We start from the raw sequence: 7644 nt of genomic DNA, 5'->3' as shown, positions 1-7644 counted from the left end.
AAGTCTGCAGTATCAACTCCCATATTTAAGTCTGCAGTATCAACTCCCATATGTAAGTCTGCAGTATCGACTCCCATATGTAAGTCTGCAGTATCAACTCCCATATTTAAGTCTGCAGTATCAACTCCCATATGTTAGTCTGCAGTATCAACTCCCATATTTAAGTCTGCAGTATCAACTCCCATATCTAAGTTTGCAGTATCAACTCCCATATCTAAGTCTGCAGTATCAACTCCCATATCTAAGTCTGCAGTATCAACTCCCATATTTAAGTCTGCAGTATCAACTCCCATATGTTAGTCTGCAGTATCAACTCCCATATGTAAGTCTGCAGTATCAACTCCCATATCTAAGTCTGCAGTATCAACTCCCATATTTAAGTCTGCAGTATCAACTCCCATATCTAAGTCTGCAGTATCAACTCCCATATGGACATATCTTTGTTGTTAAGAGTAATACGTTTTCGAAGACAATTGGTTATCACTTCATCATCGATTTGTACTAACTGCGGCTCTACAATTAGTCCTACTGGTGCCTTTCGAAACGATAAGAAAAACATTTGATAACATGTTCTTCAATTCCTCTACAATATATCCCGTACTTACATAATTAGCCCTGGATCTACCAGTTAGGTCAGCATAGACACCTTTTAAACACAGAATAAATTATTTAGGCACCAAATTGCTTGTGGGTTCATAACTTGTTAGTTAGATGGGTTCTGATAATATGAGAATCACAAAAAAATTAGCAAAAATACTATCACTAACACTAATTGCTAGTGGCCCTATGTATTTTACATAGAAAATGAACTATTTCAACCATTTTAGTGAGTTATTAAGAGTGAGTGTTGTGACAGACAAAGCTTAAAATTACCTACTACGTTTGTGATTTGAGAATTAAGCAATCTATCAAATATCCCTCAGGTTAAGCAATGTTTCTTACACTTAGTGACTGTCTGTACATAAATAGACCCGGCATGGCCAGGTGGTTAGGGCACTCGACTCGCAATCTGCGGGTCGCAGGTTCGAATCCACAGTCACACCAAACATGCTCGCCCTTTCAGCCGTGGGGCGTTATATGTGACGGTCCAATCCCACTATTCGTTGGTAAAAGTCTAAATATCTTTTTTGATACGTTTTGTATCAATCAAATAAGAGTTGGCGGTGGGTGATGATGACTATCTGCCTTCCCTCTAGCCTTACACTGCTAAACTAGAGACGGCTAGCGCAGATAGCCCTCATGTAGCTTTGCGCGAAATTCAAAACAAACCAACGGCACTGCAATGACTCAAGGTAGTGTTACGTATTTGCCTGTTATGATTTCAGGGTATTTCGTCGAATATTGGTGTTGTGCCTTGATTTATTGCTCCAGTTCTGTGTTACGGTAGAACGTTGTTACAAGAATTTTGATTTTAAGTGTTTATATCAGGCATTGAAATATTCGTGAAAATTTTGACTTTCATTCACGCACACAAATCTACATTTTTTTTCAGCAAAAAATAAATAAAATAAAGCGGTTACTTAAAATACGCATAAGTTATACTGTGTTTGTCCATAAACTCAAACTTAACGTGTGGCTCAAATGCTTGAAATTTTTTGTTGTGTTTCAAAATTTTAGTTCATATTGGAGGGATTTAAACGCTTGTTACAACAGAATCGAGAAATAGAACATTACAAGCAGTTTTATAATTTAACGAATATCAATCAATTGTATGTACTAACCCTAATGAAGTCACAAAGGTAAAACGTTGGTTAAAATAAACGTTATTTTATAATTATCCGGACTTTGAAGGTCGTTTTTTTTAACATTTTTATCAAATGCTTGAAATAGGTCAAACAACAGGTACAATTGTTTAATGACGACTAGTGACGACCATTCGTCATTGTTTGAAAGTTGTTTGTTTTAGAATTGTCGAACAAAGGTACAAGGGTTCATTGGTTTTGTTTTCGGGTATTAATGCAAAACTACTCAAGGACTATCTGCACTTATTGTCCTCTAATTCTGAACTGATAAGATTAGAGGGAAGGCAACTAGTTAACAGCTTCCAACGCTAGCCTGGATTACTTTTGTTTGACCGCTTCTTTTATAGTGTACCTGAAGCTCCAAAGTGAAGAGCGCGGTTTTTTTTTGTTTTCGTCAACGGAATGTGAACCATGAATCCTCGGATTCGCAGTCCAGGCACGTTAACTAATAGGCCACGCCTGACACTTTTTTTTTTGCTCTTCCTTTACCCGTGTTCATCACATTCCTGGCGGAGATAGTATCATTCATTGATTTCAGGCAACTGAGACATGCTATAGAAATGAAATGAACTTAACATCTTCCACATTTCCGGAATTTATAGGCCTATTTTTATATTACTCGATATAAAAAAGCAACGTACAAAAACAATAAATGCAAACACATGTTCAGACATATATATATAGTCGGTTTGTGAAGAAATCACTCGTACAAGTTATGTTAGGTAATTTATTTTAGGAATTACTACTATTATTTTGAATCGTTTTCAGTCTCACGGCATCGCATATCATTTAACTGTAACAAACAAACATCAACAATAGATCACAATCTGAGTTTTAACATATAACCTCCTTGATGTAATAGTATGGAACATTAACCCGTTTCTTTCAAGAAAAATACTAACAGGTTACGTACTAATGAATTTATAGTTAAATGGTCATTCCCTAACTAACTAACATGCATTTTTATTTCGCATCATTTAAATCACTTTTTACCAATATCATAGATTAAATAAAGTTTTGAGAGAAAAAACACTAGTTTAGTGCTATAAAGTGGTAAGAACAACGATGACAAAATTGTAGAAGTTAATTGTTTGTATGTAAAGTTATAATTGCTGTCTCCAAGTACATCTGTTTTTTAATTTGGATCCTAAAGCTATGTTTAATAGTATGGGTATTTACCTATAGCAGCAATGATGGGTTTGTTTGGCGGTTGTACCGCCTTTGGTTATTTGTATTTTTATTCATGGCAAAGCCACTATGGCTATTTTTCGCCATCACTAATTTTAAATCATTGACCATATGAAAGACAGCCAGTTATGTATCAGCACCTTACCATCCACAGCTTGTAATGTGGAGGTTGGATATTTTGTGGTATCGCATAGATTCGAACCTGGCTCGCCAGCTCCGAAACCTAGGGCCTTATTAGAGGGCCAACCTGCGCTTGTTCTATTTGTTTTAAATAGTGTTTGTTCATAGAAATGTACAGCGTTTATATAAAGATTTTCTTTTTAGTTACAGAATTGTTTTTTGAGTTTCCATCGAATGTACTGCCAGTTAATTAACATGTGGCTATATTTTAATTTTTCAGTATCTATATTAATTATTTTTCAAATCATTTAAAGACTTAATCATGGTATTCAAAAGGAGAAAAATTAATGATCCTGGAAACATTAAAACATTACTGTGCTTTTTCCCAGTCGGAAAGCCGGATTAAAAGGGCAAATTGGGCAATTGTCCTGACCTCCTAGATCGAAGTCCCCCCCCCCCCGACTAAGAAAGCAATAACAAATTGGATGTCTCATTTAGAAATATATGTTTGCATTAATCACTATGACAACAGAATTTTAGTCGTTTAACAAAATCTCCTTGTCATTACTTTATATATATATATATATTATAAATATTAGAATGAGTGTTTGTGTGTTGCTCAAACTGTAGATAATAAATGGTATTGAATTGTCTTCTTATTTATGAAGTTCAGTTCTGATGCCCCTTCCCATGCAAAATGCCCAGTCGCACAGCGGTAGAAACCGGGTTTCGATACCCGTGGTGGGCAGAGCACAGATAGCCCTTTGTATAGCTTTGTTTGTTTGTTTGTTTTGAATTTCGTGCAAAGCTACACGAGGGCTATCCGCGCTAGCCGTCCCTAAGTTAGCAGTGTAAGATTAGAGGGAAGGCAGCTAGTCATCACCACCCACCGCCAACTCTTGGGCTACTCTTGTACCAACGAATAGTGGAATTAACCGTCACATTATAACGCCCCCACGGCTGAAAGGGTGAGCATGTTTGGTGTGACGCGGATTCGAACCCGCGACCCGCAGATTGCGAGTCGAGTGCCCCAACCACCTGGCCATGTAGCTTTGTGCTTAATTACAAACAAACTAATGCAAACAAACCTTTGAAATTGCATTCGTTCTACTCTAGCTTACGGCTGTTTCACGTCATGAAGTAATCTTACAAGATGATCAAGGTAATATGACCATATACGTAAGTTTGCTAATTTAAATTTTATTGTTGTAAATATTTCACAATTTAATTGACACTCGCTTCGCTGTGTAATTGGTGCTGTACGGTTGATGTGATATAATTTGAAACACTTATCTCAAGTATTTGTGCTTCTTTTTTTGCTCAGCGGTGAACTTTATCCCAAATTAAAACCAGTGTAAAGGTTTTAAGTATTCAGACCGCCGTCATGTTTAATTCTAAACATTTAAAATTAAATGTAGATATTTTAAATGCTATCAAGTTTAATTCGAAACTTGCAAGTCAGTCATATGTTTTAAACATCCTGGCTCTTGTTATTTTTGTTTATAAATCTCCAAGTCATTTAAAAGGTTTTTAGTATACAAGCTGACTATACACATCAAAATCACTGTAAAGGTTTCAAGTATCCAGATTGCCATCAAGTTTAGTTCTAAAACTGTAAGCCAGTGTAGAGTTTATACGTACCTAGACTACCATCAAGTTTATACTAAACCTATAAGTTAGAGTTTTTTACGTATCTGGATTACCATTATGTTTATTTTTAAACCTGTAAGTAGAGTTTTGACGTATCTAGACTACCATCAAGTTTAATTTTAAACCCATAAGTTAGTGTAGAGATTTTTAGATAGACTACCGTCAAGTTCAGTTTTAAACCCGTAAGTCAGTGTAGAAAGTTTTAGATAGACTACTGTCAAGTTTAGTTCTAAACCCGTGAGTTAGTGTAGAGATTTTTAGATAGACTATCGTCAACTTTAGTTGAAAACCCGTAAGTTAGTGTAGAGATTTTTAGATAGACTACTGTCAAGTTTAGTTTTAAGCCCATAAGTTAGTGTAGAGATTTTTAGATATACTATCGTCAACTTTAGTTTAAAACCCGTAAGTTAGTGTAGAGATTTTTAGATAGACTATCGTCAACTTTAGTTTAAAACCCGTAACTTAGTGTAGAGATTTTTAGATAGACTACCGTCAAGTTTAGTTTTAAACTCGTAAGTCAGTGTAGGGTTTTATATAGACTACGATCAAGTTTAGTTTAAACCCGTAAGTTGATGTAGAGTTTGTAAATCCACTATATCTCATTAATGTTCATTATCTCCAGTTGCACAAGGTGTCATCTGAATAGTTAAGACTAGATCATTTGTCGCTGTTTCTGTACTTCCAACTCCTCCCCTCTACCTTTTGTAAATAAAGGTAGTAATACATCGTTCAGTCATTCTGATTTCTTTATACACGTGCTTTGAAAAGTGTTATGACGAGTCTGCATGTGTGTGTTTTTGCGATTCAAAACCAGTCGATAATGCAACCAATAGTACCAGTGTGAAGTGTCTCTCCACGTGATCATGTCCTTAAGTACGGACTGAAGTAAAATATAGAAATCTTGAATTCTCATACGATCTTCCATTAGTGTATTGTGTAAATTATTAGTAGTAAAACTTCTGCCTGAAGAGTTAAATAAGGTTGGATGACGTAAGATTTATTTCTGGTTATGAGCAATGTAGTTAGTGTACAAACTTTAGGTAGTATTGACAATATTTCAATCAAGTAAACTAACGTCTCGCGAATAATTAAACTAAGTTTAGTGCAAACAAGTTTTTTTTTGTTTTTTTTATGACATAAAAGAACGCACTTATGTGCCGAATATGCTGTTTACAAAAGTAGAGGCAAGTCTAATGTTCAGGCTGGAGGTGGGTTATGTAGTCTTGAGGCACTGTATAAAATATATGTGATTATTCGGTAAAAGTAAAAATAAGAAACATATTGCAGCTGGTTCCTCGCTTAACAGTCAACTTGCATTCGTTTCAGTCTAGCAAGCGTCTGTTTCGCATCAGAACTACGTTGCTCACAGGACGTTGAAGGTTGCCTTTTATGTAGAAAATATTTTCTCCGTGACTGTTTTATCACTCACGTGTTCTTTTAATCAATTTATCTTATAGTCTTCGATATGCGACACAAATAAGACAGTTAGTACAAGTATTTGTGGTTAATTCTTACTCATCAGTGGAGCTAATTTCGAAATTAGAATGAATTTAATGGTTTTATGCATACATGCCGTAATAATGTTTATTTTAAACTTCTAATCTGTTCCAACTGGTAGCTCTGTAAAGACTGTTTGTATATATATTGTCAGTTTTGAACGTTTTCAAAATTGCAAGAAAACTGCTGTAAAAGGTTATAAGCTGTATTTCAAACATTTTGCACTAAAAAGTCTTAAAAGAATTGTTGGCGAGGTGTTTTTATTGTATAGACTGTGTTTCAAGGTTGAAGGATTCTTTGTATAGACTGTCTTTCAAGGTTTGAATGGCTCTTTGTATAGACTGTCTGTCAAGGTTGAGGGACTCTTTGTATAGACTGTCAATCAAGGTTGATGGACTCTTTATATACACTGTCAATCAAGGTTGAATGACTCTTTTTACAGACTGTGTTTCAAAATTGAAGGACTCTTTGTACAGATTGTGTTTCAAGGTTGAAGGACTCTTTGTACAGACTGTGTTTCAAAATTGAAGGACTCTTTGTACAGATTGTGTTTCAAGGTTGAAGGACTCTTTGTACAGACTGTGTTTCAAGGTTGAAGGACTCTTTGTAGAGATTGTGTTTCAAGGTTTGAAGGACTCTTTGTATAGACTGTGTTTCAAGATTTGAAGGACTCTTTGTACAGACTGTGATTCAAGGTTGAAGGACTCTTTGTACAGACTGTGTTTCAAGGTTGAAGGACTCTTTGTACAGATTGTGTTTCAAGGTTTGAAGGACTCTTTGTATAGACTGTGTTTCAAGGTTTTTAATCACTCTTGTGTGAAAGATTCATTCTAGATGTGAGCATCACACAAGATTTTGTGGTTATGTATTTTCACAAAAACAAGTTTAGTAAAAAACAAATGCTCTCAAAATACTATGATAAGAGGATTAAAGAGATGTAGTTATAATAGAAATAGTGTGTGAAGGCTTACCTTTTTGTATTTTTATTTAAGAAAAGTTAATAAGAAGACACAAAACAAAGAAAAGAAGACAGTGAAAGAATTCACGACAATATGTCACAGGTGAGAAGCACCTCCACCAACTTTTCTTACATACACAATAACCACACTGTCTTTCAAGGTTTGAATAGCTCTTTGTATAGACTGTGTTTCAAGGTTGAAGGACTCTTTGTACAGACTGTGTTTCAAGGCTGAAGGACTCTTTGTACAGACTGTGTTTCAAGGTTTGATGGACTCTTTGTGCAGACTGTGTTTCAAGGTTTGAAGGACTATTTGTACTTCTCTTAGATACACAATAACCACATTGTCTTTCAAGGTTGAAGGACTCTTTGTACAGACTGTGTTTCAAGGTTTGAAGGACTATTTGTACTTCTCTTAGATACACAATAACCACACTGTCTTTCAAGGTTGAAGGACTATTTGTATAGACTGTCTTTCAAGGTTGAAGG

The 7644-nt window shown here is 35.4% G+C and overlaps 1 protein-coding gene across 2 annotated transcripts in view; it reads left to right on the top strand.

Annotated features, from left to right (window-relative positions):
• Positions 1–2084: 2084 nt before the first annotated feature.
• LOC106457311 overlaps positions 2085–7644 on the top strand; it is a 15551-nt gene continuing 9991 nt past the window's right edge. For both annotated transcript variants that reach the window (XR_002610124.1, XM_022383178.1), the window contains exon 1: positions 2085–2280. The gene's annotated coding sequence lies outside the window, so the exon portion shown is untranslated. The remainder of the gene's footprint in view (positions 2281–7644) is intronic.

The sequence above is a fragment of the Limulus polyphemus genome, unplaced genomic scaffold (assembly GCF_000517525.1).
Source record: "Limulus polyphemus unplaced genomic scaffold, Limulus_polyphemus-2.1.2 Scaffold315, whole genome shotgun sequence".
NCBI lineage: Eukaryota > Metazoa > Arthropoda > Merostomata > Xiphosura > Limulidae > Limulus > Limulus polyphemus.
The sequence above is the reverse complement of the archived record's forward strand: the minus strand, read 5'-3'. Positions and strand labels throughout refer to the sequence as shown.